The 27,839-nt window shown below is 36.6% G+C and overlaps 1 protein-coding gene across 1 annotated transcript in view; it reads right to left on the minus strand.

Annotated features, from left to right (window-relative positions):
* The window catches only part of LOC145691853 (alpha-tocopherol transfer protein-like), an 86,806-nt gene extending 60,075 nt beyond the window's left edge, over positions 1-26,731 (minus strand). Inside the window, exon 1 of the mRNA XM_081767165.1 lies at positions 26,594-26,731. The gene's annotated coding sequence lies outside the window, so the exon portion shown is untranslated. The remainder of the gene's footprint in view (positions 1-26,593) is intronic.
* Between the last annotated feature and the right edge of the window lie 1,108 nt (positions 26,732-27,839).

Here is a 27,839-nt window from a genome sequence, read left to right on the forward strand (position 1 = left end):
AACTTCGTTACTGGAATCCAGCTTGCGGCACGCTTGCACGCTTTCAAAGCAAGCTGGATGCAAGCTTGCTGACTTCCAATGCAAGCTTACAGCAAGCGATTTGTAAGTTGTCTCTGCTACTAGGGCTGTAATTAAAATTTGGCAAAAATATCTCCATAATCTTTATATATTTAAATATTTTAGTATGAAGAAAATTAGTGTCAAAATTATGTTCTCAACATTTTATTTTAATCAATATTACCCTAAAAATATAAAAGTTATAAGCACCATATTTAAATATCGACAAATGTTTTCAATGGTAAAGCGCTCACCTCTGGCGTGTGGGGTCCGTGATTCGATCTATGTACCGCACTGAGAAAAAAAGGTATGTGGCGTGCGTAAAAAAGTAGTTTGCATGTGTAAATCCTGTAGTTTTTAGAATTAACATACAGCAAACGTATAACTGAAAAAGTATATTTTATAAGTACTTTCTGCATAAGTGTTCCGAATAAACGTAATTTACAGAAGAACGAAAGAACTGTATATAGGCGGTCAGTATCTCACATACAGATGGACGTATGTAACATATAACTGACGTATACAACATACACATACGTGTGTAATATACAGAAGATTGTTAGATGTCAGACATCCTGCAACGGCTTGATGTGACATCTAAGCAGGAAGAAGGGCAGTGCGTATGTAGCATATGGATAACGTACTAATTTCTGTAGTAAACATAAGGATTCCATATATTTATACAATATACTGCTGTCCGGATTACAGATTTTTCTCAGTGCCTCAAAGTGAGTTTTGTTGTAGACAAACACAGTATATATGGCTTTTATCGGGGTTTCCTCTTACTTTCGTTATTCTGTGATTATCAGGGAATTCATCATTATCATCTTCCTTAGCCTTGGTGCATAATTGTATAAACTAGTAAAAACGTAATTTTCTACCTAATGCTGAACTTTGAGACTTCACTCCGAAGATATATCAGTTTTTTTTTAAAGCTCTATAGTGGGGCGGAAACGGTAGTTCGGTGGTAGAGCGCTTACCTCTGGTGTGGGGTCTTTGGTTCGATCCTCGGCCAAGCAAGCTTGTGGTGGACAACATCATGCCCGTGAGTTTCCTCAGGATACTCCCACTTTCTCATTCCACCAATTTGTTTCATCTCCATTCATTTACCTTAATTATCGTCCCTCTTAGCCTAAAGAGTATAATCGAGGGAGGTTATACTAAAATATTTCATTTCATTTCATTTTCAAAGCTGTATTATATCACAGTTTCCTACAAATTCGTAAAATGCGACGAAAAAAAAACAAACTTGAACGCAAAATGCGATGTATTTATATTTATAATTTCTTAACAAACTAAGCTATTTTTGCAACAAGAAACAGTACATAATTGTTTCCTCTATGTTAAAACAGTTTTCTCTTCATGTATATCATTACAGTTCAGTTATAAATACTCGCTTGAAAACTCAACATTTTCCTTTAGGTACCTCTTACATCCGAGAAGTAAATCCTATCCAATACGTAGCATACACCAAATTTCTGGTCACTGGCAACAGAAAATGTAATCTTTCAGTTTTACGTCACACAGTTATGGCGGTTAAGTGAAAGGAGACGGTAGTAATAAGAAATGAATCTAATGGTAGAATGAATAAAGTGAGAGGAAACCTAAAAAAACGAGAAAACCCACGTACACGGTGTTTGTCCCCCATACTGTCCACTTAACACGAGCTGGGATCGAACCAGAGACCCGACGCACTAGTGGTCAAGCTCTACCACGGAGACACTCCGCTTCCTGGCACTAGCAATAGAGTTGATGCCGAAGATGCCTTATGCACTTTAATATTATATTGAAATCAAGTGCCTTAATTAGCTTTCGAGGTGCAAGATTCCAGCTAATTTTTCGGACAATAAGAAAAACATGAGACTCAGTAGTACTTTTTCTGTTTTTTTACATTTTCGTGGTTGTTCCATGCTTTGGTATAGAGTTCATAAGTGACATACGCAGTTATTTCATAGCATTAGACTAGAAAATCTATTGGCTAAACCCATATATTTTTCATTGAAAATGAAAAATGAGAAACAGTGTAAAGTTTAGAACTTAACAGAGAATGGGAAAATGAACTGGGTCAGAGTTTTGCAACATCAGTTTGGATATGAGCATTATGTTTTTTAAAATTTAGTTATTCTGTTTTTGTCATAAGAATCAAAGTTCACTTCCAAGACTGCATACTTTCAAATCTCCGTTTCTTGACGGTATTACAAAATTTAGGACATAATAGAAAACCAATGAACGTGCTGAAAACCAATCACCACCTTACACACTCTACAGGATGGCAAAGTTAGTACACAGACACACACACATACGCGCGCGCGTATATACAGTATATACCTTTTGGGTCCTGGTCTGGAGATGCAGATAGCAACAATATTAGATAAAGTAAACCATAGAGTAGATCTACCAATCCATCAAACTGTTACATCGATTCTTTCCAGATGAGAGTTAAAGTCGATAGGCGTTGGCACTAACACCACTTATTGACATAACAGTTGATGTAATAGCTTGGTGAGTTCGTAGAGCATTGCTAACGTTCCAAGTTAATCTACGACGTTGCCACATAATGAAATATTTGATTCCCTGTAGCGTTTGAAGAAAATCCCGGAAGGTATACCATTATATAATATTTTCGCTTTGAGTTGCAGAATAGAACGCCACACGATTGATGGTGAGTGCGGTACATGAGACAAGGGTAGTACTCGTTTGTCACTTTGTTCCTCATGGTATTACAGTTACGTAAGCTTACTACAAAGATTCCTTGCAGCGATGTCTATGTCATTATGTTAGGAAGAAGCGTCCAGATCTATTGCAAAATTAAATCATACTGCTGCACGATAATTCAAAGCCACTTAAACCAGTTTGTGTATGGAACCTACTGTGGCGATGGGATGGGAAGAGTTCGATCACCCAGCGTATTCACCGGATTTTTCACTATGTGATTTTGACCTCATTCTCTAGGTGAAGAAACCACTGCGTGGTAGATGATATGCGACCTGCCTGGACATTGAAAATGCTGTGCGCTAACAGATCATCCACTTCAGGCATGCCGGAGAGGATGGTTCTGTTTTATTTATAGTATTCGGTGTCTTTCACATCGATGACAGTGTTAATGCATATATTGTGGACAGTGATATTATTTTGAGGGTTCATCATAACGAGACGAGTTTTTGTAACATATGAATTAATACATGTCTATGCCACACGTTTGCTTGGGCTTTTTTTCATTATTCCTACCAACAAAATATCCAATGTGGTAGGGATGGGCACGAGACGAGTCAAAGGCAATTTTCTCGAGTTGAGTTCCGAGCCGAGTCGCTGTTTCTGAGATCGACTTTAGAGTCGAGTCGAGTCAAGTTTCATAAATGGCTAGCTCGTTCAACTCGTTTTAACTCGTTTCTAAATCATGGCCTGATTTGACTGGAAAGCTAAAGCCATGAGACGTGTAAGCAGTAATATGGTATACTTTTAGCGTCGCTCACGAGAGGAGACATCGCTCGCATTTCGTCTCGTCTTGATAACGAGACAGCCTCAAATGTCATGAGCACCAATATAAGTATATACTGTAGTCCTTATAATCAAGGCTGAGACCTGCACAATCAATTTTTTTTTTTTTTTTTTTTAGCTCAAACAGAAACCTATCCCGAATAATGATGTCAACCTGCTCGGCTCGATCCGGCTCGGTTGGGTTTAGCCATCGACTCGGCTCAATTGAGCTTGTAGTGCCCTTTCTTCCGCCGCTGGTACGGCGCAGGCAATCCCACAATATGTGTTGCTTATCATAAGATCATCTAGAAATACCGCTCGGTTAACATTAGAGCATCGGACTTACAAGAGCTGATTCGTTGCCAACGTAGGACAGGCTAACAAGGAAGGAAACAGGACCTTAGCACATCAGGAATAAATACGCAATGCATTCCATAAGATGACAATGGAAATCGAATACAAGTATAGAATATTGACCTGCTTTTATTATCATTAATGTATATAGTACACAAACAGTTGTCCTCTCATCACCTCGGTATAGTTATGCCAATACAATTATATGTAAATATTCATATATTTCCAAAGTTATCCCCATTAACATCTAGGTTACTTAATAGCATTCCTGTTCTAGATCTGACTCATCCCAATGCACCTAATTAATATTTATTCATTGTACATCATCAATTAATTCTTCAAATTGTCGCATTTTCATCATACATACTGTATATATCAATAAACATTTATATTATATTTATACTAACAGCAGAAGGATGATCACTTAATTACAGGAAGCAAACGAATCATTTGAGATGGCTAAAACATACACATATAATAACCGATTAAACAAGTATGAATGTGAATAGGCATCTGTTGTCAACTTTGTGATGAATTTAGCAATACATATACCTTATTCTTCCTGATGCGAAAGACGTTATTTATAACCAGGAGAGAGAAGATAATCCACTTACGGAATCCTCATGTATTCCAGACTGTTAGATCTAGTACAGCATATTTATGTGGTCTTTCCTTCTGAACGACATTATTATATATACACGGTTATTTCTATTTCAATCACTAATAATACATAGCAGAAAATATCAATTTAACAGAGGAAAAAGAAGATAACTGGTTATAATTTCTCGGCCATTAATGCCAATACACCGGTGGCGCAGATTAAATATAACCCAACATGAACTTATATAACAAAATAACAGAAATAATGGCATGAATGCAATATTAACAATAACTAATATGCCCTTGCAAATGGTAAAGGTAAACAATAAGGGCGCATACAAAGAAAAATAATCTTTTACTGTAATGGAGACCAGACGGGTCCATTACAAGCTGATGGCTCAAGACGACCCGGTTCGGATGAATAACCAACTCGGTTCAATTGAGCGAATGGCTCGGTTGAAACGAGTCCATCGGCTCGGTTCAACTGAGATAATGGCTCGGTTTAGTTCGGCTCGAGCCAGCTTAGTTGGGATGAGCCATCGGCTCGATTCGGCTTAACTAAGCCGAGGGCTCGAGCCGACTAAGTTGGGTAAGCTGTTGGCTTGGCTTACTTCTCGGCTCAGCTCGATAGTGAATGAGCTGTGAGCCGAGCCGCTCGAGCCGTTGAAAACCCTAAACCCGGACCGCGCAGTTTTGAATATGCTTGGCCGGCGCCCTATAACTTTTGACAATTTTGGCTCGAGTCCGAATACTTGCTCCGGAACTCAAATTTAGAATTTTGTAAATTATATCCTTGCCTTCTAGACTTCACGACAATCGAGGTTGGCAGACAACTAGTTTTAAGTATTCAGATACAAACTGCCTATCTTTCATGTTTATACGCGGTGTTATAATAATAATAATAATAATAATAATAATAATAATAATAATAATAATAATAAGTTATTGTAGTAGTAGTAGTGTCATTTATAATAACTATATTGTCTTGTATGTATATTTGAAGAGAGTGCGTGAAACTACACATAGGATTTAGCCCGATTTAGCTCGACTCGACTCGAAACTCAACCCAAATTCGAGTCAAATTTCGAGTCGAGTTGGAAAAAATTTCTCGAGTCGAGCTCAGAGATGTCTACTTGGAGTCTAGTAGAGTTTCAAGTAAAACTCCTCGAACTCACTCATGCCTATCCCTACATTATGGATACAATTTCAGTTGTTATAACACATTTTTAATACATCCTTTGATTGTCTAAATATTACTGAGTTGCATTGACTTACTTCTCAACCCTCATCGGGGTTAACTCCCTATTGAAAATTGTTTATAAACTTTTTAATACTTAGCGAATTTTCATGAAACAAAAAGCATTTTATATCTTACAATGATAAAATTTATTACATGATATCTCATTTGTGTCATTACAGGTATTAGTTGCAGAACATTTCTTCAGCCCAACGTCTAACCCTGCGTGAGCAGGCTCAGTTAACATTCCGGTGCGAATACGGTAGGTCCGTGTTACAAGTGCACAGATAGTAGCGAAGTGTGAAAACACCCCGTGCTTCGGTAGATGCAAAGGCCGTAAGGAATTGCCTTTTAAAGCTAATGGATAAAAGATCTGTAGCAGATTTTAGGAGACACGGTCGCCTCTTAACACCCAGGACGAAGGAAAATGTGCAAATGGTTCGAGAAATGTCCACTCAAAGTCCTTGAAAAATTCAAAGACAGGAATGGGGAAGAACTGAATTTTCACAAGTTGAAACCATATTGTAATATTTACGGGTAGAGTCAATGATGGATCGAGATATATCCCTTCACCAATTTTATTATAAAATTAATTCTTTTGTGTGTACAAAAGTACTAATAACAAAGTTTCTCTATAATGACCAAGGTTTGTAGGTTATAATGTTCTGTACGGGTAACACCTTAGCTTCATACCATACTGAGAAAAAAAATTGTAGGTGGCGTACTTAAAAAGATAGGTTACATGCGTAATTCCTGTAGTTTTTGGACTTAAGGTATAGCAGACATATAACTGAAAACGCATGTTTTATAATACCTGCTGTATAAGTGTTCCGTCTATACGCACTTTCCGTATGAGACAATGTAGGCGGTCAGGATCTCACATACAAATGGACGTATATAACATATAGCCGATGAAGGTAACATAAGTAAACGCGTGTGATATACGGAAAGTTGTTAGATGTTATACATCCTGCAACGGCATGATGTAACATTTAAGGGTAGTGCCTATGTAGCATACGGATAACGTATGCTCCGTACTGATTTCTATAGTAAGCAAGAGGATACCGTATATTTGTACAATATACCGCTGTCTGGAGAACTAATGTTTCTCTGTGCAGCCTCCAGAGTTCTCAAGGATTCGGTTCTAGGAAACCTCAGCTCATAGTAGCCTTCACGAGGTACAGTACTGTTTAAGGTGAAGCCCTTACATTTCATAGCAGCCTCCAGGGTCTAGTTGTAGTTAGAATAAAATCTTAGCTTTATAACAGCCTCCAGGGTTTAGGATAGGTTGCGATCAGTTGGTCGACTGATGCCAGGTCCATCGGTGGTCCCTCTTTTATGTGTCCTCCTCGTGTGGCTCGTCCTCCTTCGGATCCTTTCATGTGGTCCGTCTTCTTTCGGTTTCCTTCGGGTCTTTGTATATCGTCTGCTACTTGTAAATAATGGCACGTGTCGTCATACATGTGCTTTTGTTGTGATTCGGGGATCCTTACAATATTACTGCAAGGAATTATCGCTGGAAGACTGTGATAATCAGTTGGAGTATGAGAAGACGATATTTGCTTGGTATAAAATCTGGTCCGATCTTTTTGGGTAATATCATGTATTCAGATGATGGCATATCTTACATGGGTATTGGTTAACCTGCACAATTGTTAGGCGGGAGAGGATCCGAGGGTGGTTGTGGAATAAAGCCAACATCCCTCAAAGGTCAGTGTGTGGTGAGGCATGGTATCCACAAAAGTTGTGGGTACAAACGTCATTCGGGACAGAATGGACGCAGAACGGTAGGTTGCTATGCTTGAATATTATACTCATGGTACTGTATCAACGTGAGACAATTAAAATGACCTAATCTTTACGCAAGATTGAATCCGCCTCATTTATGTCGGTGCGTGGTTCAATACGCAGTTTTCAGCAAGAAGTTTTGACCTAACATCCTGTACCTTCTTCGTCTGTGATCGGCGAAAGAAAAAGTTTACCGCAGATAACCAAAATCTCTTGATGAGTCGGAGGAGTGAATTCACCAAGCTTTTGCAAACGTATTCTTCGAGTACCTGCAGAACTCTGTCGCAAACATCCCCAAACGTAAATGAAAATGGTGGATAAATAATGATGTTTTTGTTCAATTAAAATTAGTTAAGAATTAGAAAAGTTATAAACAATTTTCAAATGGAAGTTAGTCTCCGCCCACCCTGTTAAATCTCACAAAATGTTTCAATTTTTACTTTTTTCATTTTCATACATTCTGGTCGTATTCTAATGAAACTTGGAATATATATATATATATATATATATATATATATATATATATATATATATATATATATATATATATATATCATAGAACCGTAGTTAATAACATAGAGCCGCAAACTATTGACAGAAATAAACTGTGAAATATAAATGAGACACTACTTGTGATAACCATTCGCTTTACTCAACTTCACAGATGTCACATGTTTATACTTCCTGTTATTCTTCAAGATTTGAACTTCATTAAAAATAATAAATATAACTACGCGTGTGTGTATATAAGTGACAAAAGTTATTATTATTATTATTATTATTATTATTATTATTATTATTATTATTATTATTATTATTATTATTATTATTATTATTATTATTATTATTAACTGAAATGCCAGTACTTCCCATGGGGAGAACAGAGTTAATGAAAATCTTTGAATCGTTTTCCCCATAGGTACCCCTTTCCCCATCCGTATTCCAATGAAAGTGTAGTTATAAAAAAAACTCATAATACAGTATACCCGTATTAGCACAAATTTTTGAGCTCTCCTATCGTCCTTTGTATACGTCCTTTAGTCTTAATGACATGATCTGATTTAAACAACTCGCTGAGTAAAACAATACGTTTATTGTTAAAAAGATATTAACGTCTAACAGTTTCGCGAACTATCTACTTTGACTTCATCAGATACTATGAATACACAGGTAGTGACAGAGTCAATACGAGAGACAGCAAAAAAATTCCCTGATTAATGATTGGCTACCATATGCTGCTAGCCAATCTTTTATTGTAAGAAATATTAACGTGTAACAACTATCCACATTGGCTTCATCAAACACTATTAAGACATTATTCAATATAACAGACAAGGAAAAAATTTCCTAATTCCTGATTGGCTACCATATGCTTCTACAGCCAATCTTTTATTGCAAGAAATATTAACGTGTAACAATTTCGCCGATTATCCACTTTGGCTTCATCAGATATTATGAATACATAGGTAGTGACAGAGTCAATATAACAGACAACGAAAAAATTCCCTGATTCCTGATTAGCTACCATATGCTACTACAGCCAATCTTTTATTGTAAGAAATATTAACGTGTAACAATTTCGCCAACTATCTAGTTAGGCTTCATCAGACACTATAAATACACATTTAGAGATATATTTATTTTTATCAGGAATCAGGAAATTTTTCGCTGTCTCATAATGAATCTGTCACTACCTGTGTATTCATAGTGTCTGATGAAGTCAAAGTGAATAGTTAGCGAAACTGTTACACGTAATATTTTTTAACAATAAACGTATTGTTTTGCTAAGCGAGTTCTTTAAATCAGATTTAATCTGTTAAAAGCAAAGTTTGTACATACAAAAAAAAAAAAAAAAAATTACAGTCAATGGCATGATAGATACTCAGATTTAGGTAGGTACTATGCCTCGAAATTCCTTCCAATCGGTTAAGCCATTTTCCATTATGCAATCACAAATAAAAGCCAAAGTTAGGTTCAATGTAGCGAATATATTAAGATTTCTCCTCCCCTACTTTCAACCGGAATTTTGGAAAACGTTGTGGTATGTCTGCACTTACTTTTTAATGAGGAGCATATATGCCGAGTTTCATCTTCCTAACTTCAGGAATTGATGTGGTGTTCTGTTGTAATTTCTTTTATTTCTCTTAGCATACGCATTTTTTTTTAAAAAAAATTCTTTTTGAAATAATCATTGCAATCGAAAAAAAAGGAATTTTCTGTCTGTCCAATTCAGATATATTGGTATGAGCTGGACGTCTACGACTGACAAGATGCAATCACGAAGTGTCCCCTTTGGATTTGTGTAAAATTGATTCAAATGCAAACGTTCTCCGCGACACAATATACTTTGTACTAATTTTAGCGGCCCATACGGGTAATTTGCATATTTATGGGCCTCCATATACCCGGAATTTAATCACTCACTACTATAACGCTCGGGCACAAAATTGCTTTCAGTTTTTTTTTTTTTTTTTTTTAATGTAACTGGTCATGAATGTGGGCATATGCGAAACAAATTGGATCAAGTACTCCTTCTCTGACACATGTTACCCAGCCCGGCCACCATCTTGGATACGCCATACTGGATTCAACTTTCGATTTTTCAAATGGGAATAGGTGAAGGTGATATATCAAATCCATGTACAATTTTCTCGGAAATTCACTGTAGTGAATTTTACTGTAGCTTGTACCGATTGGAAGATATTGCATGTTAAACCCCTTCAGGCACTTCGTGAATAGACATTGTAGAGTAATATCAGTTATGCTTACGTTTTTCATGTTGAAAAATGAAAACAATTTCTAAGTGGAAAAATACTGTAGGTATAAACAAACTCTTTACAACATTGGTGTCACAATCTTTTTACATTTCTGTGATTGTTATTACTTCCATGTTATACTATAACAAAGAAGTATTGTATTACGGTCAAAAATTTTAATCTAAATCCAGATACGACCAAATTTGGGTGAAGACCTACCATTTCCGTATTGACGTCTGTGTGTCTGTATGTACGTGCGTTCAGAGCATATTTCGTCAACGATAAATCACGTAAGAGATTACATATACACACGGGGTCCTGCACAATTTTCTAATTGATTCAATATTAGTGAAGTTCCGGACATTTAATATGCAATACCTTGCAAATGGTACAAAGTACGGTAAAACTCACTACACCAGTAAATTTCCGAGAGAATTGTACATGAATTTGATGTATCACTTGCACCTATTCTCATTTAAAAATCGAAAGTGTAATCCAATATGGCGGATCCAATATGGTGGCCGGGGTGGGTAACATGTGTCAGGCAAGCAGTACTTAATCCAGCTTGTTTCGCGTATGCTCACATTCATGTCCAGTTACATCTAAAGAAACTAAAAGAATTTTTGTGTCCGAGTGTTATAGTAGTGTAGATTGAATTCCAGATAAATGAAGGCCCATAAATATGCAAATTAACAGTATTGGCCGCTAAAATTATTACAATGCACATTGGGCCGCGGAGAACTTTGCATTTGAATCAATTTTATACGAATCCCGAGGGGGCACTTCACGAATGTACATTGTGAGTCACTTTCATTCTTTCACATCAGATTGCCCCTGTTTCTCTTTCAGCAGCGAAATCTTTAAATATGTTGAAATACACGTTGCCGTTGAAATAAGGAATATAAGGAAGTTAGGAGTTTATATAAGGAATTAGGAACTTCCGACTTGAATTAAGCATTTTCTGAGATCTTGATATTATAGTGGAAAATTTTAATAATTTAGAGATTGTCCTTTTTCTTCCATTTAGAAGGAGTCGCGGTGGATCAGTGGTAGAGCGTTTACCTCTGGTGTATGGAGTCCTTGATTCGATTCCAGCTCGCGGCAAGTAAGCTTTGTGGTGGACAAACATCGTGTACGTGGGTTTCCTCGGGTTTTTCCTTTTCCTTCCACTTTCTTTATTCCAACCTTTCATTCATTGCTCATCATGATGTCTCAAGTGATGAAAATTTTCCAGAAAATTTTCAAACAGAAAATTTTCCGATTTATAAAAACATACTCCACTTTTCCTACATCGTTGTTTAGCCGAAATGTGAGGTGGAACATTTTCTTCTATATTTTTCTGGAAAATTTTCCGTTCTTAACAAATATCAGTGATCAAGTAACAATTCCTCAGTATTCATAAAATTGATTGAATTAATGTATAGAAATGTTAAAAAGTGAAAGATCATTTAAAGAGTCTGAAAATTTTCATGGCTCATACAATTTTCAGTACTATGTAGGAACAAGTGAAACAATTTTTCATACATCGAAATATTTTCTGTCTTGTATGGAAAAATTGAAGAACTCTTTATTAGTCGGAAAATTTTCATCATTTTGAAGCAAAAAGTAAATCAACTTTTTGTGAACCGGAAAGTTTTATTGCTCTGTAGAAACAAGTGAAAGGAATTTTCATAATCCGGAGAATTTTGGATATTATGTATAGTGATGTTTGGTGGAAAATTTTCCACTATATTTAACTGCACATTCAGCTATAAAATTCAACTCTATAGAGGAAAGTTAAACAGCAACAAATTATCATTTTCCAATTAGCTTTCGGAAACCAGAAAATTTTCTATTTCAAGTTAGAAAGTAAAAATATACAGTGTTTTCTCTCTCTCTCTTTCTCTCTCTCTCTATGTGTGTGTGTGTGTGTGTGTGTGTGTGTGTGTGTGTGTGTGTGTGTAAAGTACAGGAAACATACATCGAGTTCGTAGAGAACAAATATCCCATTCCAATATTTAAAATGCAACAGGAAATTGAAAAGAAACCTTTGTGAATTTATCAATTTCTGAAACAGAAGATTCCACTATTTCTTCACATGTAGACCTGCCTATGTAATGAAATAACTACACAAAAGTTCCTTATGAAGATTATTTTTGTAACAGAAAATAAGAAAAAAATGTTTTTATTGTGTTTAACACTCGTAAATCATAATTTCAATATTGGAATTTTGTATAATCAACATCTTAGAGCAGAAATTTGTAATGTAAAACTACCATTATTATGTATAAAAATGTATTAGAGATAATGACGATTCGATACATATATGTAAGAAATGTGTTTCTTATTTTGTAAATTAAAATTAAATTACTTGTTGCTTTTAGAACGCAGCGCTAATAGTGCAGCTTTTTATGTTTCTTTTATTATTTTAATGGAAGAACAACTAAACAAAATAGCTTCCTTATTAGTTATATTTCACTTTCTCTTCTGAATTAATATATGAATAAATAAATGTTTATTTCCAGAAAATGGTCAGTATTTGTTTTCATGAGTTACTTAAACTCGAATTTTGGGTAGTCAAAAATTTACAGTAGGCACTTTATATTATATTTACTTATTTATAAATGTTGCAGTATGTAAATCTATAAAAGTAGTAAAGCTATGAGAAAACCGTCTTATGCGTATTAAACTGACGAAATGTAATATTTTAAGATCAAAGGTGGATTCTGAGGGAAGAACGCATTGAAGTTTTTGAAACATTCTTGAAATGAAGAATCGTTAGATTTTCACTTCTTGAAACTTTTTAAGATAATATTTATTACCAATAAATTTAACGGCTAAACAACGATGCAGAAATAAGTGGAGTATGTTTTTATGAATCGGAAAATATTCATGACATTTAATAAATTGAAATTTTAAATAATAGAATGGGATATTTATACTCTAGGAACTCGATGTATGTTCTCTGCACTTTGCACACACACACACGCACCCCCCCACATATATATATATATATATATATATATATATATATATATATATATATATATATATACAGGGTGATAAGAAACTATTTGAACAAACTTCGGGAGCTGATGCCTGACACCGAAAACAGCAAAAAAGTCCTGTGGAACTTTGGTCAGTGACGGATAGTTTCGGCGATGTAAGGTGCCGGAAGCGTGGGGAAATGAACTTCAGAGGACTGTAATTCAAAAACAACGCAACATAGAGAGTGCAATTTAGAACATGACAATTGAAGTCATACCTACTCGATTGAAAAATGTGTGTTTCAAACCTGCGCAAGATGTGTGCGAGGCACTCCTTAAAGGAAAATAAAGATTACTTGCTAGGTTATAGGGAACCCCGAAGTTCTTTTAAGGAAGTCGGAATTGTTAAAACCCGGCAGCAGTGTTGCCACGAGACGAGACATTTCTCATGTCTCTTCTCGTCTCGCCAACACAAGACGAGACGAGACGTCTCGTGAAATGTCTCGTCTCGTCTCGTGTCTCGAAAATGCAAATGCTGGCGGGAAAGGCCAAGATTGAAGTTGCCAGTGGTCATAAGGATTGCAAAAGGAAAATCCCCTTTGTGAGAAAAGATTTTGAAAGGCCTTAATAGAAAAGTGTCCTCTGTCTATTGAATGAAACAATCGTGATACATGAGCTTCCAGAAATATCATCCTTAATGTCTTGTCCAAATTCCTCTTGCTGTAAACTGAGGAATTCTCTATTTTTTCTCATTTCTACCTGGAATGATGAAAACAAAACAAAGACAGGGAAGATTTTTACAAGCTTAAGAAACCGAACTACTACCACCATCCATTCAATTTGAAAACTGGGTACACTCTTCACAGTGGTCTTTATTCTTTTTGCTAAATGCACCGAAAACGGCAATTGAAAGACGTCATATTGCAACTAAAACTTTTTTCTCCTCTCTCTCTCTCTCTCTCTCTCTCTCTCGCGTGCGTGCACACATACAAACATACACACAGACTTTTACCATTTTACCAATCGCTACCTTAGGGGCGTCTACAATATACAGCAGTTGTAAAATTCAGCTCTTCCTTTGGAAGCCGGGCGAAGGACGAAGAAAGCCTAGATATGTCGACGAACCCTTCAAATTGTTGTTTGCATTCAGTAGACTTATAATACTAACGATAACACTGGAGGTGAAGAGGTTTTACAGAGGGTATTTGTTTTGTTCCGCGGAAATGCTGGATCTGACCAGAGTGCGAAATTGCCCTCTCCTTCCATGTTGAGAGGAGGGGAATACTTTCCTTTCCTATTGAATAATATTAATTAGAACCTGAATTATCTTCAGAAACGGTTTCCTACAGGCACATAAAACCCTACGAACTTGATAAGTGTAAAGAACATTTGGTATAATATTCATGGAACTCCGTTGAAAGCAGAAAATATCATGAGAACGGGCAAAATTCGAACACTGAAGAACATAATTAACATAAAAGAAATAGGATACCAAACCATATTCTCCCCAAATTTTTCAGACTGAAATCCTCTTATCCCCACGATTTCGCTCCCTGACACTGATACGAAAAGACAAGTGCTGTTAAAATCCATACACATGACCCTTCCGGGACTCAACCGGTGGTATATCGCCGTAGACCCCTGGGCTTTGTATGAATGTGTACGTTGTACGATCACGAATAGATCACGACAATAAAAGAAAATGTTTAAAAAAAAGTCGACATCATTAATCGAAAATGGCCACCCAAAAATCATTTTTTACACCACTAGCTAATCTGGATGTACCGTCATGAGTAAGTTACACAAACGGGGCGAACACCATATAGGGGCACAGACTCCGCGGGTATGGGGACAGATTTGTAAAATGGGGGTGTAGAATGTCCCCCAAGCATTCTTTCCTCCGATTTGTCGTTCAGCTTCCAGTACTATGGCATTTTACTTTTATTAAAAAACTAACTAACTCTATGGCCTATAGAACCTGGAGGTTCAATGCCGCGTTCACAAAAGCTCTCTACTGACTTCTATCCTTAGCTAACTGCATCCAGTTTTTACTTTGTATTCCAATCTCTGCAAGATCCATCTTAATATTGTCCTCCTACCTGCGCCTAGGTCTTCCTAATGGTCGTTTTCCGATTGGTTTTCCGGTCAAGACTTTGAAAGCGTTTCTACTTTCTTCCATTCTAGCTACATGATCCGCCCACCTAAGCCTCCTAGACTTGACGACCTTAACAATGTTGGGTAAACCGTATAAATTATGTAGTTCCTCGTTATGAAGTTTCCGCCATTCCCTATTCCCGTTCCTCTTGGATCCGAATATTTGTCTCAGGATCTTGTTCCAAAATACTTGCAGTGTATGTTCTCCCCTCAGAGTAAGCGACCATGTTTCGCAACCATACAGAAGAACAGGCATGATTATCATTTTGTACATTTTAAGCTTCAAATTTCTCGACAGAATTCGCGACGACAAAAGATTTTAACCGAATAGTAACACGAATTCCCTGCTTTTAGTCGACATTTAATTTCTTCGTGAATACGATTTTCCTCTGTTAATACTGATCTTACTTTTATTACTCAATAAAATTATTTTATTCCAAGCTATTTTTTTTTTTAATAATTGCAACAAATCTAAACATGCTAAATTGGAAAGTAGTGTTTGGATTGGTCTGGGTTAACACTGCAAAACCTAAAAGCTGGAATATATGAAATCAAAGTATATACCTAGGTATATCTTTCTGGAATATTTGAAATCAAGTGTCTTCGTCTTCGATGTACCTATGAGCAATTTACTGTATATTCGTGTATTGAAACTCGTGAAATAAATTTCAATGTTTCAGAATGTAAAAAATAAAGAAGTTAGGATCGAGGAGAATCAGACAATTAACAGCAGAGAAATATTATCTTGTAAACTATTTGTCCTTGCCTTGTGAGCTTTTTTGAATTTATTTTTAAGACGTTTAGGCAAATTTGGCTCACGCTGAATGGATGATGATGGGAAAATTAGTAGAATGAAGAAAGTGGTACGATACGAGGCAACTCCTAGAAAACAGACATACTCGTTTTTTTTTTAACCACAAAGCTCACATGGCACTAACCGAGATCGAACCGATTACCACACGCGCACCAAAGGTGAATGCTTCACGGTGTACTTTTTTTTTTTAGCTACCGTGACATTTCTTGTCTTGTGTGTTCTGGGTAATAACTTTGTTGTCTCTTGATAAACATGGTGAAGTCTGCTACATTTTACTTTCATTCGTATGACATGCCACAATATTTTACGAGACAAGACGAGACAAAACGATACGAGACGAGACAGAACCCTTCGAGACGAGACGAGCATATCTTTCCGAGACGAGACATGCTTTTCACGAGACGAGACGAGACAGCCTGAAGTCTCGTATCGTATCGTCTCGTGGAGACACTACCCGGCAGCTCCATGTTCTTCGTGTTCGGAACAACGTGTGATGTGATGTATTTCGTCACTGTATATTTTACGTTGTCTTCACTTATAAGCGTGAAAGAAAACATCGCAGCATGCTTTTTCCCGAGCACGAGAGACCTCACTGTTGACGATCCTTAACACTTCGGACATAGCGCCAATGGATTGCGTTCACTGCTGTCAAAGCTTATCGTTTTCCTACTTTGGACCAATCATAAAGTCAGAGCGTATCTCAAAATTCGGTTGATGGCAATTCTGGAAATTTCACCCTGCAGGAAATACTATGCACACCCATTGAACATTAATGAAATATACATTTTTGGATTGTGTATGCATTACCTCCTTTACACTGATAAGGGCCACCACTCCACAATTTTTCGAATTCGAAATAGGGTCTCTTGAAGTGCAGCTTTTTCGCGATTTTGGACAGCCCTAGCTCTGAAACTATGCATATTTCCCCACATATCCATAGGAACTTTTTGACTTATTCTGATATGAGGAATCACCTCTTACAGTTGTCGGTATAGTTCATTAACACCCTGTATAATTAATATCCGGCTTTCTGTATCAACTGATAATCAAATTTTAATTTTCAACCTTACGTTATTCATCTGTCTTTTATCCTACAACAGCATACCAGAACATTTTCAGATCTATGTATAAGTTCTGGCTTCTTGCTCTATCTTCTACAGTGTTGAATTCAAGCACCTTCATGAAAGAGAAAAGTCTCCGTAGGTTTCTTCAAAGCCCTTTAATTTCCAGAAAAACATGTTTGTACATATAGTGATGAAAGTCGATACTGCTAAAGACGTTGAAATCTATTCAAATGTTCTAAGTTCTAGGGAGAAAATTCATTGTTTCTTGTCAAATGAACCAACATAATCTTCCTTATGTAGGATATCTTCATTCTGGAACTAGCTTACCCACAGAAAAAAAAAAAAATCTGTATACGGACACTAACAAAGATTAGATGTTTAAATACACCAACTCAACAAAAGAAACGTTACTTTGTCAAAGGTAGTTGCCGTCTTTAAGTACCTTAATGGAAGTACGTACGCAGAAATTTATTTCTGGATAGATCCAATGCTTTTGGGCAGCCCCAAATTCAATATGAGGATACTTTATAATAAAAATTGTAAAACCACCTCTAAAATTACACTAAATTTGCAAGAAAGTAGGAATTTGGGGAGGAGGCTCCATATCCACACAACCCATTCTCTGCACACATTCCTACCCCAATGGAACTACAACCTTGAAAGGCTACTCCCGTACAGAACGGGTTTTATTTGGGTGAAGCGAGAATAACCTATCGGGCCCGATCAGCGTATGTTCTTTGTTTCTTGGTCAGATTGATTCTTACGAAATACATTTTTTTCTTAATTTACATAAAAGCAATTAGTAAAAATAATTCTAAAGCCAAAACTAAAAATTGCAACATCCGAAATTTTAATACTGAAAATCGTGTAATTAAGCATTTGTTGAATGTTTGTGAGAGAACGATCTAAAAACGAATACATGGTTTTAATTACACACACTTCATAAATTGATACCCTTAAATTTTTGGTTTTGTGCGATTTTTCCCCTCCCAGAAAAGTGACGATTTTATTAATATTAATTTTCGTGAATGTGAACTTTGTCAACACCCAAACCTCTTAAATTTTCTTGGCGCGCCTCTACAAGAAGTTCTGAACTCAACACTGATCTCCTGCTTGCTTGTGTTGCGTTAACTATTGTTCCTTCAGCCCAGCACTTCCTTGTGGCTAACACAAGCATTGAGCTGGAAGTACATTGGATAGGAATCCTGTGAGTAGGGAACACCTGGGACGAAAAGAGAAAGAGAAAGCTGTATGGTAGTTGGTGGGAGAAAAGTGATGAAATATAAATGCCATAGACGACCTCATTACTTATCCTTCTCCTAACAGAAATTATGGCAGAGCATTTTACTCCAACAGCCATGGTACCAAAAATCATGTTCAATACATATGATTAGTCCCCACTAGTGTGCGAATTAGATAATTTATATTGGAGGGGGGATAAAATTAGACCAACAAAATGTAGAGTCTGAAGGTGCAATAATTCAAAATGAGACAATAATGCCTTACCCCCTCACACAAACAAACATAAATATGATTATGACATCTGTAAAAAAACAAGAGATTTATTAATTCAATAAATTTACCGACAATAACTATGAATATATTGTGTGACATGCACACACCACACCTAACTTTTCTGAACGTGTTTTAATGTTGTACTCACTCTTGTGCCCATAGCTCTCTAAGGTTTATTTACTTAATAATTGGCCTGAGTGATAGCCGTGATCACAAGCATATGTTAATTTTTCCGCTCGTATTGAAATCTTCCACTTTACGTTATTACACACAGCCTTGGAAAAGAAAACCTACACTGAAAAAAAATTGTAGGTAGCGTACTTGAAAAGGCAGGTTACATGCGTAATTCCTGTAGTTTTTGGACAACGTACAGCAGACATGCAACTGAAAAGGCATGTTTTATAATACTTTCCGTATGTGTTCCATCTATAAGTATTTTCCCTATGAAATAATATAGGCAGTCCGGATCTCACATACAAATGGACGTATGTAATATATAGCTGAGGAATGTAACATAAGTATATGCATGTGACATACGGAAAACTGTTAGACGTCAGACATCCTGCAACGACATGTCTAAGGGCAGTGCGTATGTAGCATATGGATAACGTATGCTCCATACTGATTTCTGTAGTAAGCAAGAGGATTCCGTATATTTATACAACATAGCGTTGTCCGGAGAACGGATTTTTCTCAGTGTACTTCAGTATTATGAAAACCACTAAAATTATTAGTTACACCGGATTTACTTAAAAAAAATTACGTATTAGCCTATCATACGAGAAATGGATTGTTCCTAGTCCTGATTTCTGACAAGGAGGGCCAAATATTTTAAAATTATTAATTCAAATTTCGAGCTTGCGCTTCTACTCCCCGCTAATGCTGTGCTCTCCACATTTGTTTCTTTCAAAAATCTATTCCGTGACGGAGCTCAGGAAGTCAACGCTTACAAGTACTTTACTGTTAAGTTACTGTTAGGAAGTTTCTCCAGACAGAATTATTGGCGTGGACAGCAAACTGTACAGCGAAAAATGAGAAATGAATAAAATGGACGGAAAAATGAATGGCCGCTTTAAAAACCCCGCTCCAGTTGAAGTGCTTATACAGACACGGACAGTGATACGGAGAAACCGGCGTATTAGCAAGTGCTTAGAGTAATCTTCAATTATGCGCTTACTCACCTACACTATAACGTGTCTGCTCCCCCAGCGTGTGCGTCAACATACAGCACGCCACATTGTATAGCCACGAGAGAGTACAGTTTCAGAAATTTATTTCTGTTAACTGTAAAAGACAGTGATGTCCAGGCAATAATAGTCCACTTATCTATGTTCTATTAAGTCCACTTGTTCTATTTACTGGATATCATGCAAGTTGCTATTTAATCATAGCCCTTCACAAATAGTGTAATTTTTTACGCGACGAAGAACTCTTTTCTCAACATGAATCTAAATATTGGTCACCCTACTGACGATTGTGAATTTCTATTGTAAAAATGTGCATTTAGCACGGGTCGGGTATAGTTCGGTATATGGTATACTTTGAAATGATAAAAATTAATGAAATAAGCATACTTCCGGTAGAAGGGGGGGGGGGCGAACGCCAGCATCCCCGGTGCGATACTTCAGTTGATTTCTTTGAAAAAAAGAAATGTGATTGCGGGGGAATATTCCCCTCATTCCCCCGGTAATTCGCACCCTAGCTCCCACTATTGTTTTGAACAGGATCTTACTCTGTGTGCATTATTTTGCAATGTCAAGTTTAGTAAAATAAAGTACTGTCAGTTAAACAGGTGCACTTTCAGATTTCTAATTCTTCTTTGGAGTTTCGAGATATCCAGCTCTCGATTTCTACTACCTGATTCTAGCTCTGGAGTCAGACACTCAATTTTCGGTTCTGGAGCTGGGTACTCGATTCTCGGTTCCGTTTCCGAGTACTCAATTCTCACTATATCCAGAATCGGGTATTTTTTGAACTGAGTAGCTCAGATCCGAAAAGTTCTGGCCATTCATAGAACTTGTTTTTGAATATAATACAGATAATAAAGTTGAGACACCTAAGACACGTCATTTACTTGGGAAAGGTGGGTACGATGCATGCAGTCCTCTGGAATCCTATTATGAAGAAAATACAGTAGAGCGTCGATTATCCGAACGTCGGTCAACCGAACGACCGCTTAACCGAACTGTGTACTCGCTCGCACCTGTTACTCTCCCACCCTACCGTCCATCATCCCCCTCACTCCTAAACCAAGTTTCCCACAGTAGTCCCCGCACTGAGCCACCGCTGGCGAACATTGCTTCTAATGGGGCCTTCATAAGGCGCTGCTGACCGGCCAAGCCGCCAGTCGCTGTGTTTCAACAATCAGCACACTTCTGTCGGTTTGGCACTGGCTGTAGAAGTACAGTCCAGTCCAGTACAGTACAGTTCGATTATCCGAACAAACCAGTTTTCCGAACACCCATGCCCCCCAATTACTTCGGATAATCGACGCTCTACTGTAATACCAAAGCAAGATGGCATGAGAAAGAGAAGTACAAAATAGACTACAATATCTCGAAACATTACACTATCTATTGACAAGTTTCCTGCAGCGACAGACCATCAACTGAAGAATGCCTGCGTCAAAGAAGCTGAATGCCTGCACTATCCCATTTTTTTCAATGATTTTGATTTACCAGAGCTCATTTATATATTTACTCTTTATGTTTGTGTCTCCGTCCGGGAGACAAGAAAGTCTCAAGAACTAAGTACCTGTTGGATTATCATCAATTTAGGCAGTGGTGCCCACCCCCCTTATATCCATGACGCACCTCCCCGAATTGTCTATCCATAGATGTTCTTCCATGAAAAAAAATCTTTCCGACTAATTTTCACACCCCCTCTAACATATTTATATAGATTTTTAACCCCCCCCAAATATTTCAATGACGCAGTTTGCGTCATAGCCCCCCTTTGTGGGCACCCCTGATTTAGGCCAGGTTGTAGAGAGTCAAAAGTTAGCCATAGTGTTCGTTAAGGTTAACGGAGGACACTTGGAGATATGGGAAATCAGATATTAGTTCTCCGTGTATTCCGAAAGGAATAATACGGATACGCTACCCGCAATACTGTTGACAATAACAGGTTAGTATATCGCTCACTGTGCAAGGTTGTAGAGAGTCAAAAGTTAGCCATAGTGTTCGTTAAGGTTAGCGGAGGACACTTGGAGATATGGGAAATCAGATATTACTTCTCCGTGTATTCCGATGGGAATAATATGGATACACTACCCGCAATACAGTTGACAATAACAGGTTAGTATATCGCTCACGGTGCAAGGTTGTAGAGAGTCAAAAGTTAGACCTAGAGTTCGTTAAGGTTAGCGGAGGACACTTGTAAATATGGGAAATCAGATATTACTTCTCAATGTATTCCGATGGGAATAATATGGATACACTACCCGCAATACAGTTGACAATAACAGGTTAGTATATCGCTCACCGTGCAAGGTTGTAGAGAGTCAAAAGTTAGACCTAGAGTTCGTTAAGGTTAGCGGAGGACACTTGGAGATATGGGGAATCAGATATTACTTCTCCGTGTATTCCGATGGGAATAATATGGATACACTACCCGCAATACAGTTGACAATAACAGGTTAGTATATCGCTCACCGTGCAAGGTTGTAGAGAGTCAAAAGTTAGACCTAGAGTTCGTTAAGGTTAGCGGAGGACACTTGGAGATATGGGAAATCAGATATTACTTCTCCGTGTATTCCGATGGGAATAATATGGATACACTACCCGCAATACAGTTGACAATAACAGGTTAGTATATCGCTCACCGTGCAAGGTTGTAGAGAGTCAAAAGTTAGACCTAGAGTTCGTTAAGGTTAACGGAGGACACTTGGAGATATGGGAAATCAGATATTACTTCTCCGTGTATTCCGATGGGAATAATATGGATACACTACCCGCAATACAGTTGACAATGACAGGTTAGTATATCGCTCACCGTGCAAGGTTGTAGAGAGTCAAAAGTTAGACATAGAGTTCGTTAAGGTTAACGGAGGACACTTGGAGATATGGGAAATCAGATATTACTTCTCCGTGTATTCCGATGGGAATAATACGGATACACTACCCGCAATACAGTTGACAATAACAGGTTAGTATATCGCTCACCGTGCAAAATAGTAATCTGTAGAATAAAACACTAAAAATATTTTTCTTTTCAAATATTCCTTTAACTCAGTAAAGGTTTCGAAAGTGGAATGAAGCGTAAGAGCAAATGAAAAAAAAAAAAAAAAAAACTTCAATTTTAACGTTGTGTCTACTGTGACACTGCTGCTTGTTAAGATCATCCTTTCTCAAACTGTGGACCGCAGAGCACAGGTAATCGTCGGAGTTTGCCCTTGTGGTTCTTATAGATTCAACAATGGTAAAAAAAAGAGCGAAAAAAATTCAAGCAAATTGTGTATAATATTATAGAGAGGATCTGAGAGAGATAAATATAATACAAACTGCAATATTATATATTGGTGTATTATTATAAAAATTTTTTCATAGCTTTCAATGATTAATAAAAACCGATATATTATATATTTTCTTCTGTTAATACTAACATGAATTAAGAAAAAATTAATTACTTCTATTTTTAAACTATAATATCACGCTATATATTTGAATATGCTTAAAATACAAAAATAAATAAATAAATAAATAAATAAAATTATGAGTTTACTTTGGAACGGCAGGACCTAACAAAACAATTACATAGCAGGCATATGCCTATCATGTTCCCTCAGGTACATGGGAATGTGTCCAGTATGTGCCCTATGTACCTCTGAGAGAGAAATCACATGGATGGCAAGTGATAGTCACAGTCTATGTCCGCCCCTAGGCACATGTCTGACTGTACCTGGAGAACGTGTCTAGTATGTTCTAAGTATGTTCCCCATGCCGTAAGCGTCAACGAACCACAAAATTACTCCCCTTAAATATGTTAAATCGTCTATATGCGTAATGTGTTTACATTAAGGTAAGTCTAAACAACATTTTAAACAGTATAAAAAAAATAAATAAAAAATAAATATAATAAATATAAAAAAAAAAGGCTGCGCACGAAACACCAACCTTTGGATTACTAGCCGCGTGCTCTTCTGACTTGGCCATGGAGGCAATAAAGACAACATTGCTTGTAGAAGGATAAATTGCTGAAGTCTTTTGAATTTGGCTAATCAGAGTGCTCCTTTAACCGCGTACATTCAACGATAACCGTTTGGGATCAGATAAAAGCTGCTTGCCATTAAATTTTATAACAAATTACGAGTGTCTATTTACTTTATTTTATGGTACTCCCATATTCACTTTCAAATGATCGGCGACAGTTGCCATCTAATAAAGTTGATGCGTTTATTGCTTCTAGTACACAATCGCTTAGAAAAAGAAGCAACAAATGCATCGAATGTGGGAGATGAATTTAGAACACCTAAATGGCGCATGCCTACCACATCTTGTGCTGTTAGGGTATCTGAAACAGTATGTACCTAAAGGATGTACCTAGAAAATGACAGATATATGCCCCAAGTGACGACATAGAAACAAATGACTGTTAGAGTGCGAAACTGAGTTAGGTATATAAATGCTATATTTGTGGTACATAGTTGCAAATATTAATTAGGTGTAACAAATACCTAAAACTGTAAGTAGCTGAAGTACATACTTAGCACCTGAATATCATGTCATGTGCCAAGTGTAGGGTACCTAAAAAGTAGCTGGGACACCTAAATGGCAAATGCCTAGTACATCTTGTGCTGTTAAGGGAGTAGGGTAGTACGCAAATTATTTTAATACAATTGGTCCTCGCTTGAAAAAAGATTAAGAAACATTGTTTTAGCCCATTTATTTATATGAGGATTTTTTATTTTTCTGTTTTGTTTGAGATGTACTGTAATTTTAATAGTTAGACTTTACTGATTTTTTCTTCATATCTGTTCTAGGATTTTTTAATTCGGGAAAATTAAGTTATCTTATTTATAATTTAAAGCTTTAGCAGTATAATTTAAATAATATTAAATTTATATGTATTGCAAGTTGATTTTCAGAGAACATCTTAAAGAAGAAACTTATATTCTAATCTTAAAGAAGAAATCAATACAATCACATTGTTAAAAGACTAGCTCATTTGAAAGATGATGATAATAATAATAATAATAATAATAATAATAATAATAATAATAATAATAATAATAATAATAATAATAATAATAATAATAATAATAACAATAACAATAATAGGGGCCACGGTGGCTCAGTGGTAGAGCGTTCACCTCTGGTGCTTGGGGTCCCGGGTTCGATCCTAGCCCCCGCCAAGTGAACTTTGTGGTGGACAAACACCGTGTGCGTGGGTTTTCTCGGGGTTCTCCCGTTTCCTCCCACTTTCTTCATTTCATTCATCACTCATCATCACCGTCTCCTTTAGCCTAACCGGCATAACCGTGGGACGTAAAATTCAAAGATTTCATTTCATTTTTTTCAATAATAATAATAATAATAATAATAATAATAATAATAATAATAATAATAATTATTATTATTATTATTATTATTATTATTATTATTTCCTCATAGGGCCTATTAAGCGATCAGCGCACAAGGGAATCAAGTCCATTTTTGGGGGGTTATTTTGTACACATTTCATCTTTAAGATCTCTATCTGAAACTCTTTTCAGACTTTAAAAGCTTCATTTCCAGAAATTGTAAATAATTCTTCTAACGTAAAGATCGGTGTTAGCTTTCCCGTGTGCAGAATGGTCGGAAAGTCCGTGTATCCCTAAGATACCTTACTAGTTTTCTACTAGCGTATCTTATTATATTTGTTAATAATATAAGTAATATTAATGTTTGTTGATGTTGTTACAGCTGATCTTGTAGTCATTTTATTATTATTATTATTATTATTATTATTATTATTATTATTATTATTAGTAGTAGTAGTAGTAGTAGTAGTAGTAGTAGTAGTATATTGCTAGTGATCTGTGTTTGTCTCACTTAGTTATTCTATGAATTCAAATGGCAGATACAAGGTCATTGATTTTCTGTCGAAGAAAAGTTGATCAGGAGTGTGTGGGATGAAAAATGTCCTCGCATAGGCGAGACATAGCCCTGATCTGAAGACACCCGATAACTCGTTATAGTATACTATCAAGATGCACATGTCCAAGCGTCGCTAAAGAACCAACGAACGAACTTTGAACAAACAATATGGTATGCCTCCAGTACAATTGCATCTGCAGTCTTGTCAAAAAAAAAAAAAAAAAGTCACAAAGAACTTAGAGGTGCATTCAATTATGTATCCAACATGATAGAGCACATATGGATCCCTTGGAAAACTGACCGTAACTTTATTACTAAGTAGTTCTAGTAAGAAACTAGTAAGGTATAGGAATGTACAAACTTCCCGGACATACTATGCTTAAGTGTACTCGTAATGTACAAACTTTGTCTTTTTTTTTTCTCAGTACTTCGATAATGGACCTGATTGTGTTATATTCCCAACGTCCCCCATATATCAATGAGTTTTAAAGTTGAAGATGGGATAAGTACTAAACACTGTTTCCTCACTCAAGAAAATGGGCCAAACGTTATAAAACATTATAATTATTTTTAAGGAGAAAAATTATATTATTATACACACCGTAAAAACTTTTTATAGTCTGCCCTCATTAACGTATTTTCTAATTCAATACGTGCCTACAGGTGCTGACAAATTTAAGAACACATGCAAATAAGTATTAGAATATTTTAATAATGTAATATGATTGTACTTACAAACTACTCACAAGCTGGAAATTTGACTCTGCCAACATTTATGGTAACTTTCATCCGATGTGCGTTGCAGAATAAAGAAGGCGTTTTTTTTTTTTCTGTTTGTTAGATTTCACAGGCTCATCAAAACGTCAAGGTCATGAGAAATTTTAATTGCACATGTAGAGCACTTTCAGAGAATAATGATAATCTCTTTTAACCAGTGTATAACTCATTATGTAACTATACTGCAGCACACAATGAAGAGAAACTATTATGTCGTCAAATACCTTTTGTTATGGTTTTTAACAAACATGTTAAGAAATATTTATACAATTAGTTCATCGGAGATTTTTTTTTTTTTTTTTTTTGTATTAGCCAGAGGCTAGTGTACTTTTAGAGGACTATACACTCTCTTAGGTGAGAGAAGTGAAGGAATTGTGGGATGAAAGAGTAAGGGATGGTTGAGCTAAGTGTCATTTATTTATTTAATAATTTATTGTGGGAACTAGGATCGGAGAACTTAGTATCACTAAAACTATACTAATAGTTGTTTCACTCTAGCGTTGACCGCTGTACACCAGAGATGGAGTGGGTCGTGGGTCAAATGGGTCAGGATTTGTGAGTGGGTCAGTGGGTCATGGGTCAACAGGCCGTGACCCACTGTGACCACCATCCACTCTCACCCATCGATCCACTCTGACCCACCTACCTACTCTACTCAGTGCATTGTAGACAGCATATTCTGAACATTGGTGAATTGTCTACGTTTTACTTTCAAAGACTCAATTTTTCTTTCTTTTTATTTGCTTCTATTTAGTTACCTGAGATGGGAATATTTAAGTGAAAAGGAACTTCAGGTAGCCTATTTTACCTTGATTTGAGACTTTCAAACTTCATCCTATTTTCCACTGAAAAGTATCGTAATTCTACAACAAAAAATTATATATGATAATAAAATTGAAAATCATCGTAATAGGCCCATGACAAACACTTTACCATTTTATACCGTAAAGGTCAGATCCACTGGTGTTGTAACAGAGCGGTGTTTAAGCGATTGACCGTAGGAATTCGACCTCCGATTAGTGATAATTTCACAGCCTTATTTTATTTCAAATATAAACTCTTTAGTCGATGGAGAGGAGGGAGTGGATCATGGGTGAGAATTAATGAAGATGGATTTTGGTGTGTGGTTGGTCGGAATGGGTCACAGTGGTTCATATGGTGTGTGGTGGATCACAGTGGGTCGTGGAGAGTAGGTCACAGTGGG

Source organism: Thermobia domestica, chromosome 8 (assembly GCF_964235325.1).
Source record: "Thermobia domestica chromosome 8, izTheDome1.hap1.1, whole genome shotgun sequence".
NCBI lineage: Eukaryota > Metazoa > Arthropoda > Insecta > Zygentoma > Lepismatidae > Thermobia > Thermobia domestica.